Source organism: Otolemur garnettii, unplaced genomic scaffold (genome assembly GCF_000181295.1).
Source record: "Otolemur garnettii isolate 467f Iridium unplaced genomic scaffold, OtoGar3 scaffold00149, whole genome shotgun sequence".
NCBI classification, from domain to species: domain Eukaryota; kingdom Metazoa; phylum Chordata; class Mammalia; order Primates; family Galagidae; genus Otolemur; species Otolemur garnettii.
In genome coordinates this window covers 802,427-810,907 of record NW_003852544.1, presented here as the reverse complement: position 1 = coordinate 810,907, position 8,481 = coordinate 802,427, and the positions used below count along the sequence as shown (strand labels likewise).

The 8,481-nt window shown below is 38.5% G+C and overlaps 1 protein-coding gene and 1 pseudogene across 1 annotated transcript in view; both read right to left on the bottom strand.

Annotated features, from left to right (window-relative positions):
- The window catches only part of LOC105887958, a 7,944-nt pseudogene extending 4,647 nt beyond the window's left edge, over positions 1-3,297 (bottom strand).
- Positions 1-8,481, bottom strand: part of TECPR2 (tectonin beta-propeller repeat containing 2) — a 131,709-nt gene that overhangs the window by 110,731 nt on the left and 12,497 nt on the right. The gene's annotated exons all lie outside the window — the stretch shown is intronic.

Here is an 8,481-nt window from a genome sequence, read left to right as displayed (position 1 = left end):
TGATAGCTTGAGGCTCTGTCTCAAAAAAAAAAAAAAAAAAAAAAGCTGTTCTATCAATCTGTGTCATACCCCAAACATCAGAGGGTGGTGAAAATAATTCAGAGTCTCTCTCATTTGTTTCTATTCTGACATGGTTGAGCATTTTTTTCTTTGACTCAGTAAGGTGCTTTCCTAAGCTTTTGTGTCAGCCATGTCCAAGCTAGTAGAACCAAAGATTCTGATTCATTTATGCTACAGCTTGCCGACTTCAGAAATCTTCTTAAGAATCCAAATGGCCTCCATAAGAGCCTCACGCTGTGGTGCTACTCTGAAAGGAGATGTGGACAGATGGGCCAGCCTTCGATGACATCATCACTGCTAATTCTTCCTTAGACATGCTCAAATCTGCTTCTGAATCCCTCTAGAGAAATTTTATTTTAGTTATTATATTTTTTGGTGCCAGAATTTCTTTTTGGTTTCTTTTTAGGTTTTCTATCTCTTTGTTAATATTTACATTTTATTCATATAGCATTTCCTTGCCTTTCTCCACCAATCTTTCTTTAGTTCTTTGAGCATCTTTAAGACAGCTGTTTTAAAATCTTTGTCCAGGACAGTCATGATAGTCAATGCCTGCAATCCTAGCACTTTAGGAGCCTGAGGCAGGAGGAATGCTTGAGGTCAGGAGTTCCTGATCATGCTAAGGAACACAGCAAGACCCCATTTCTACAAAAAAATACAAAAATTATCCAGGTGTAGTGGTGTGTGCCCATAGTCATAGCTACTAGGGAGGGTGAAGCAGAGGGATCACTTGAGCCCAGGAGTTTGAGGTTGCAAAGAGCTATGACTGCACCACTGTACTCTAGCTAGGGCAAAAGAGCAAGACCCTGTTCTCAAAGAAAGAAAAACATATAAACAAACAAACAAAAAAAACCCCTGAAAATATTTTATCTAGGAGGCCCACCATCTGGTCTTTCTCAGAACAGTTTCTGCCAATATATATTTTTTCCTTTGAATAGAACGTCACTGTATCTTTTTGTGCTTGTGATTTTTTCATTGAAAACTGAACACTTGAATCAAATAATGTGACAAATCAAAATCAGATTCTCCCCTTCCTGAGTTGCTGTTTACTATTATTATTCTTTTTTTTTTTTTTTTTTTTTTGAGACAGAGTCCCACTCTGTTGCCCTGGCTAGAGTGCCATGGCTTCAGCCTTGCTAACAGTAACTTTAGGTCCTAGATTCAAGGGATCCTCCCACCTCAGTCTCCGGAGTGTGTGGGGCTACAGGCATGCACTGCAACACCTAGCTAATTTTTTCTATTTTTTTTTTTTTTTTTGAGACAGAGCCTCAAGCTATCCCCCCGGGTAGAGTGCTATGGCCTCACAGCTCACAGCAACCTCCAACTCCTGGACTCAAGCAAGTCTCCTGCCTCAGCCTCCCAAGTAGCTGGGACCACAGGCGCCCGCCACAGCACTGGCCATTTTTTTTTGGTTGCAGCCATCATTGTTGCTTGTTGGGCCTGGGCTGGGGATTTGAACCTGCCACCTTAGGTGTATGTGGCTGGCGCCTTAGCTGACTGAGCCACAGGCGCCGAGCCAATTTTTTCTATTTTTAATGGAGATGGGTGTCTCACTCTTGCTTAGGCTGGTCTTGAACTCCTGAGTTCAAGGGATCCCTAGCCTCAGACTCCTGGAGCGGTTGGATGTAGGTGTGAGCCACTGGGCCTGGCCCATTCTTTTTTTGTTCCTTTTATTATTATTATTGCAGGAAATCTGTGCCAAAGATTAGCCTGAGGTATAAACTTAAGGTCTTCTCAAGTGTTTTCTGTGCCTGTACTTTTCCTTAAACATGAAGAGTCACTTTCTAACTTTCCTCCTTGAAAGTTAGTTCAATAGGAAGACAGAAAAGAGTCTAACTAGTCTGCTTTTCAATGTCCTATTCTTTAATGTCTGGCTCCCAAAAGAGGGGAAAAAAGAAAAAGTAATAAAGCAGGAGGAAAGGGACTTTAAATTCCCAAGAAGTTCTTTAAATCTCCTGGAAGTCATATCAGCTGGAGAAGGAGGGACATTGGGGGTTGGGCTGGGTGCCCATTGGCCCTGTGCACTGGGGGGTGGCTGTGTTCAAACCCAGCCAGGGCCTGCTAAACAGGAAAAAAAAATTGAGAGTCAGTGTGTAGCAACAATGACCATCCGCCTCTTTGCATATCTGTGATAAGAAATAGTTGTCAGCAAGCAATCAGAGCACAGATCCCAAACATTTGGAGGAAAAGGTGCTTTTTTACTATCTGAGCTTCCACAAGCTGCATGCAAGCTGTCCCAGGAATTCCACAGGGCTGGGGGTGGGTTTGGGGGACAGTTATAGCAGTATCTCCAGTAAACCACTACTGGGTAGCTGCTACTATGGGTAAAGCCTCAACAGATTCTAAAGTACCAAAACAGTTACATCAGATAGATTCTGCTAATGCAACTATTGTCCAGATATAGAGAAAAATTACTGGTACTTCCTAGTCCACCATCTTCCCAGAATCCTTCTTCCTTTCTAGGATTTTAAACTTTGAAGTGACAAAAATAAACAAAATCCCCTCATTTCTTATAAAGGAAATGCTCATCAATAAAGTATGAATATACTGAACTCTTATTAAGGAGCTTCAGCAAGAAGCTCTCCTCCCTGCCCCCACCCCACCCCAAAACAAAACAAAACAAAAAAACCCCAGGAGTCTGGAGTCAGATGAGCTATCCCAGATCCAAATTCTACTTTACTCTACCTGTCTCAATGTGGACAAGTCATTCAACCATTGTGAAGTGATACTTGTTCATAATCTACCTGTCTTAGAGGTCTGCTGAGAGGATTAATGAGATAATACACCTAAAATTGACTTATAAACTGATTCCCGGCATGTTTTGGTTCTTTTAGATCAATAATCATATTAAATAGCATTGACTCAAGCTTAATATTTTGGTTCATTAAAAAGCATGTATATAAGCCTTACACACAGATATTTAGGCTTCCAGGCCATCCAAGTTATCTTTTTTTATTTTGAAAGTATTCATTTAGAAAAATAACACAACTGTTTGACAGTTACAGCAATATCTCCAGTAAACCACTAAAATCTTTGATGTAGTAATTTACATAGTAATCAATCTACCAAATATGTAAGAATACGCTCCTCATTCTGGGTACCGAGTAAGCTACCATAGCATTAGAAGCTAAAGTAGGTCATGGTCTCAGCCCTTTTAAAGGTTAGCTACAGCAATTAGACAGACACATGAAAAGCTTTCTATAGTGAGTTGGGGGTAATAATGATGGAACTCACTTTCATCTAGTACTGTATAGTTTTCAGGGTATTTTCATGGGTTATAAATATATGTAGTACCAGATCATGATACAAGGTAAGAGATTTGGATTTTAAGTTACAGGCAGGAAGGAAAAGGGGGATCCCTTGAAGATTCCTGATTTTGCCAGTATATCAGTCAGAGGCATTTCTGATAACCATGATTAGAAGCAGGACAGAAACTGGAGAGAGTGGGGCCAGGAAGGAAGGCTAGTTGGGAAGTTTTTGCAATAGTTCAGGCTGGAGTAAGTAAGGACCTAGTCTAGAAAAGTGTCACAGAGAATGCACATGAAGGCAGTAAACCCATGATGAAGGATTTCTTCAAGACCTTGTTAGTATGGTAACAATGAAAACAGAACAGCAGCTTTTCTTCATTGTTCTCCTGTGCCAGGCGGCACAGTAAACATTTTACATGTGTTACTGAATCCTCAAACAATTAATGAGGGTGCAATAGTTATCCTCATTTTACAAATAAGGGGCTGAACTCCAGAGAGATTAAGTAATTTGTCTAAGGTTACAAGCTAGTGAGAATCACGAGTCAGGATTTACACACAAGTACTCTCTAGAGCCCTTGCTCTGCCTCTGTGCCTTAGGCCTTCTCCGTGCACAAATCCAAAGGGCTTGTTGATAGACAGTACGGTAGGCTTGTGAAGAAGAAAGAGAACAAAAAGGACTTTTATGATTTGGAGTTGGGTAACATGAGACTGATCATACCATTAGTAGCATTCACTGGCATTACTCTGAAGGGAGCGGGTAACATGATATGTTTTAGATTATGCAGTCTTGACAAGGCAGCATGATGCTGGAAAGAAAATATTTTCCCTAGAAATCTGTAATTATACAAAGCACTATGTCAGATATTAAAATAACTCACTAGAGATCTTGTTATGTTATCGCATAAGTTCAAAATGGTTGTATAATTTTTCTGAATGAATAGTTCCAAAATAAAAACAATCACTTAGGTGAGCTGGAAGCCTCAATATCTGTGTGCAGTGCTTGTACATGTGCTTTTAAATAAACCCAATGTGCTAGGCTTGAGTTAATGTTATTTAATATGATTATTAATAAATGTCATGCTTTTCTGAGAAGCAAAACATCCCAAGAATCAGATTATCAACACTTAACTATAGTTTAGATAGAAATAGAATATAAGGCTTTAAATTTGCACAATACAATAGTCAAGCTACTCCAAAAACATCCCTCTCCAAACACCTAGAAATGCTGAGTAAAATATATAATATAGCCCTTTAAATGTATGGCTGAGCGTTCAAGGAAATAAGGAAAATCCACAGGAACCAAAAACAAAACAAAACAAAAATGCTGCCAAAACAGAACAAAAGCCAGCCCTGAAGTAACACCCTAACCTGCCGCTATCCAGCAAACACCTCGGTTTTCCAAGCTGAGCAGATGAGGTGGGGAGCTGGAACTGAGATTCTCTGCAAAAGCCAGAACCCCTGAGGCCCTAACCCTAAGTGAAAGTGTAAGCTAGGGAAAATATCAATTTGCTGGCAAATGGAGCCGACAAGGAAATCTACCTAAATCGACAAGGAAATCTACCTTATCTCATGCATTGATTGAATTGAATAAAAAAGAACCTTTCCTAAGAATCTATCAATACAAGTCTGCCCTGTTCAGCATCAGTGTGAATTTTTTACTTTCCCTTCCACTCAAAAGAAGATCCACCTACATAGTTAATCTGAAATGCTTCTATGTTGGTGGCATGCCAACATACCTGGCACTGGCAAATATTAACTCCATCTGTGGAACACAGTCTCTACCCCGTTCCTCAGGATTCTCAAATATTCGGATCAACCAAATAGCTCAAATTAGAAATTGCCATGAGGAAGTATGCTCCATGAAGAATAGTCAACTAAAATAAGCAATAATAGCATTGAAAAACCCTAAGTATTTCATTTAGAATTGAATAGATGCAGAATATAAAAGAAAAATGCTTAAATTATTTTTAAAAAAGAAATAGACATGTAACCAACTACCAGAAATAGAGAAAAATGAGAAGAACCAAGAGAATTTAAAATCTCACTGAACGGAATAAATAGCAAATTAGTCACAGCTAAAAAAAAAAGATGGAACTAAATGACAGATATGAGGAAATCATCTACTATGTAACAAAGAAAGATGAAAAGATAAAAATATGAAGAAGTTAAGAGATGCAAAGGATAGAATATGAAAGTCCAACCTACACATAATTGGGATTCTAGGAGGAAAAAAATGAAGATAAGCGGCTCGGCGCCTGTGGCTCAAGTGGCTAAGGCACCAGCCACATACACTGGTAGGTTCAAATCCAGCCCGGGCCCGCCAAATAACAATGACAGCCGCAACCAAAAAATAGCCGGGAGTTGTGGCAGGCGCCTGTAGTCCCAGCTACTTGGGAGGCAGAGGCAAGAGACTCGCTTGAGCCCAGGAGTTGGAGGTTGCTGTGAGCTGTGATGCCATAGGACTCTACCCAGGGGGATAGCTTGAGGCTCTGTCTCAAAAAAAAAAAAAAGTGAGGATAAGGGAAAGTAATCCTTTCAGAGATAAAGCCTAAATATTTGCCAAAATTAGTTAAGGACATATATCCTCACAAGCTCAAGCTTTGCATAAGATGAATAGAAAGAAAAAAGTTTACTGCAGCTCAATTCACAGTTGCCAAGATATGGAATCAATCCAAGTGCCCACTAACCTATACTATTCTGCCATAAAAAAGATAAAGACTTTGCATCTTTTTACTAACCTGGATAGAGTTAGAGAATACTCTCATTAGTAAAGTATCACAAGATTGGAAAAGCAAGTATCCAGTGTATTCAGTACTCATATGAATAGCCAGTAGATGAACTAATACACATGCACATAAGAGAAAAACTCAATTTAATTCAAGTGGGAGAAAGGGAGAAGAGAAAGGGGGAAGAAAGGAGGAGAGAGAAGAAAGAAGGGAGGAGATTGATGTGCTCTCACCTAATGGGCACAACATAAAGGTATATGGAACAATTTCTAGGTATGGCACACTATAACAGGGACATTACCTAACAAACATTGTAACCTAATCTTTGGTACCCTCATATTAATTTGAAATAAAAGAAATAGACACACATACACATCTTACAATGAAACAGTAAAACCTCAAAAATAAGGAAAAAATACTAACATCAGAGATAAAAGCTAAACTACCAAAAATGAATAATTATTTAAAAATAGACTTTTCTTTTCTTTTTTTTTTTTTTAGAGATAGAGTTTTACTTTGTCACCCTTGGTAGAGTATGTGGCATCACAGCTCACAGCAACCTCCAGCTCTTGGGCTTAGGCGATTCTCTTGCCTCAGCCTCTGGAGTAGATGGGACTACAGGCACCCGCCACAATGCCTGGCTATTTTTTTGTTGCAGCCAAGGCTGGGTTCAAACCCGCTACCCTTGGTATATGGGGCCAGCGCCCTACTCACTGAGCCACAGGCTCTGCCCTAAAAATAGACTCTTAAACAGCAGCAATGGAGTCTAAGAGACAGTGGAATATGGAATATGATCTTCAAAGTGCCAAGAGAAAAAAACTGGTGATCTTGAAAATTATACTTGTCTACCCAATTCAAAGAGAAAGACAAACAAAAAATTGAAATTATTTACCACCAAAAGACCTAAACACAGAAACTCCTACACATGGAAAGATGTACTATAGGAAGAAAAAAAAATGGCTGCAAAGGGAAGGGCTGAGATATAAGGGGAGCAGTGAGCAAATAAATGGGTAAAACTGTGAGAGAATCTAAACAATGACTTTAAAATACAATACTAACACCCAAGTTAAATGGTAAAAAAGAACTAAATTCTAGGCAGTAGTATGTATTTTAAGAAAGGCCAGATGAAGATATCATAAAAGTATAAACCAATATACCTCAGGAACACAGATAAATTCTTTAAAAAATATTAGTAAATACCGCAAGGATAATGTATCACAACAAAGTAAAGTATCACATTACAAAGTAAATGTATCACAACAGAGTAATGTGAAATTGAGTAAAGATCCAAGTACCAATACATATACAATATACATTAATAAATATACAGGTTGAGTAATGCTTATCCAAAATGCTTGGATCAGAAGTATATCAGATTTTAGATTTTTCTGGATTTTGGCATATTTGCAACATACTTACTGATTCAATATTCCTAATCCAAAACTCCAAAATCCAAAACACTCCAATGAACATTTCCTTTAAGTGTCATGTGAGTGCTCAAAAAGCATTCTGATTTCAGAGTTTCACCTAAGAGGTGTTCAACCTGTACCATATAGAATTATATACTATGTAGAATTAAAAATATATATGTATACACCACATAAAGGAAAAAAATCATATTATCATCTCAGAAGAAGTATTTGACAGACCTCAACAACATTCATCATAGTTTTCAGATAACTAGCAATAAAAATAAATAGAAATAAAATCATCTGTGAGAAAACTACAGCTAACATAATGGTGAAATACTAAATGCTGAGGCACGGATGTCTACTCTCACTGTGAACATTATACTGGAAATCCTAGCCAATGCAATAAAAAAAATTTAAAGCCATACCAATTAGAAAAGATTAAGGAAAACCGCCTTACTTCATAGGTAGTCCTTATTATGTAGAAAACGCCAAGAAATATTTAAGATGGGATATAAGCAAATATGCACTGTATTAAAAAAATCAACGATATTTCCAAATACTAGCAATGAAAAAATCTGAAACTGTTAAGTGGTTCTTGTATTATCTGTGAAGTGCCATATTACTTGAATGTAGACTGTAAAAGTTAAAAACACATTCATGAACCCTAGAGAAACCTCTAAAAAATTAAAACAGAGTTAGTAACTAATAAACCACAGTGGAGATAAAACAGAAATTTAGGCTCGGCCCACTGGCTCACACTTATAGTCCTAGCACTTTGGAAGGCTGAGGCAAAAGAACTTCTTGAGCCCAGAAGTTTGAGACTAGCCAGAGCAATACAGTGAGACCCCAACTATGCAAAAATAAAAACACAATTAGCCTGATGTGGTATAGCTTGACTATAATCCTAGCTACTTGGGAGGCTGAGGCAAAAGGATCATTAAAGCCGAGGAATTTTGGCTTGGCGCCTGTGGCTTAAGCGGCTAAGGCGCCAGCCACATACACCTAAGGTGGCGGGTTCGAATCCCCAGCCCGGGCCCG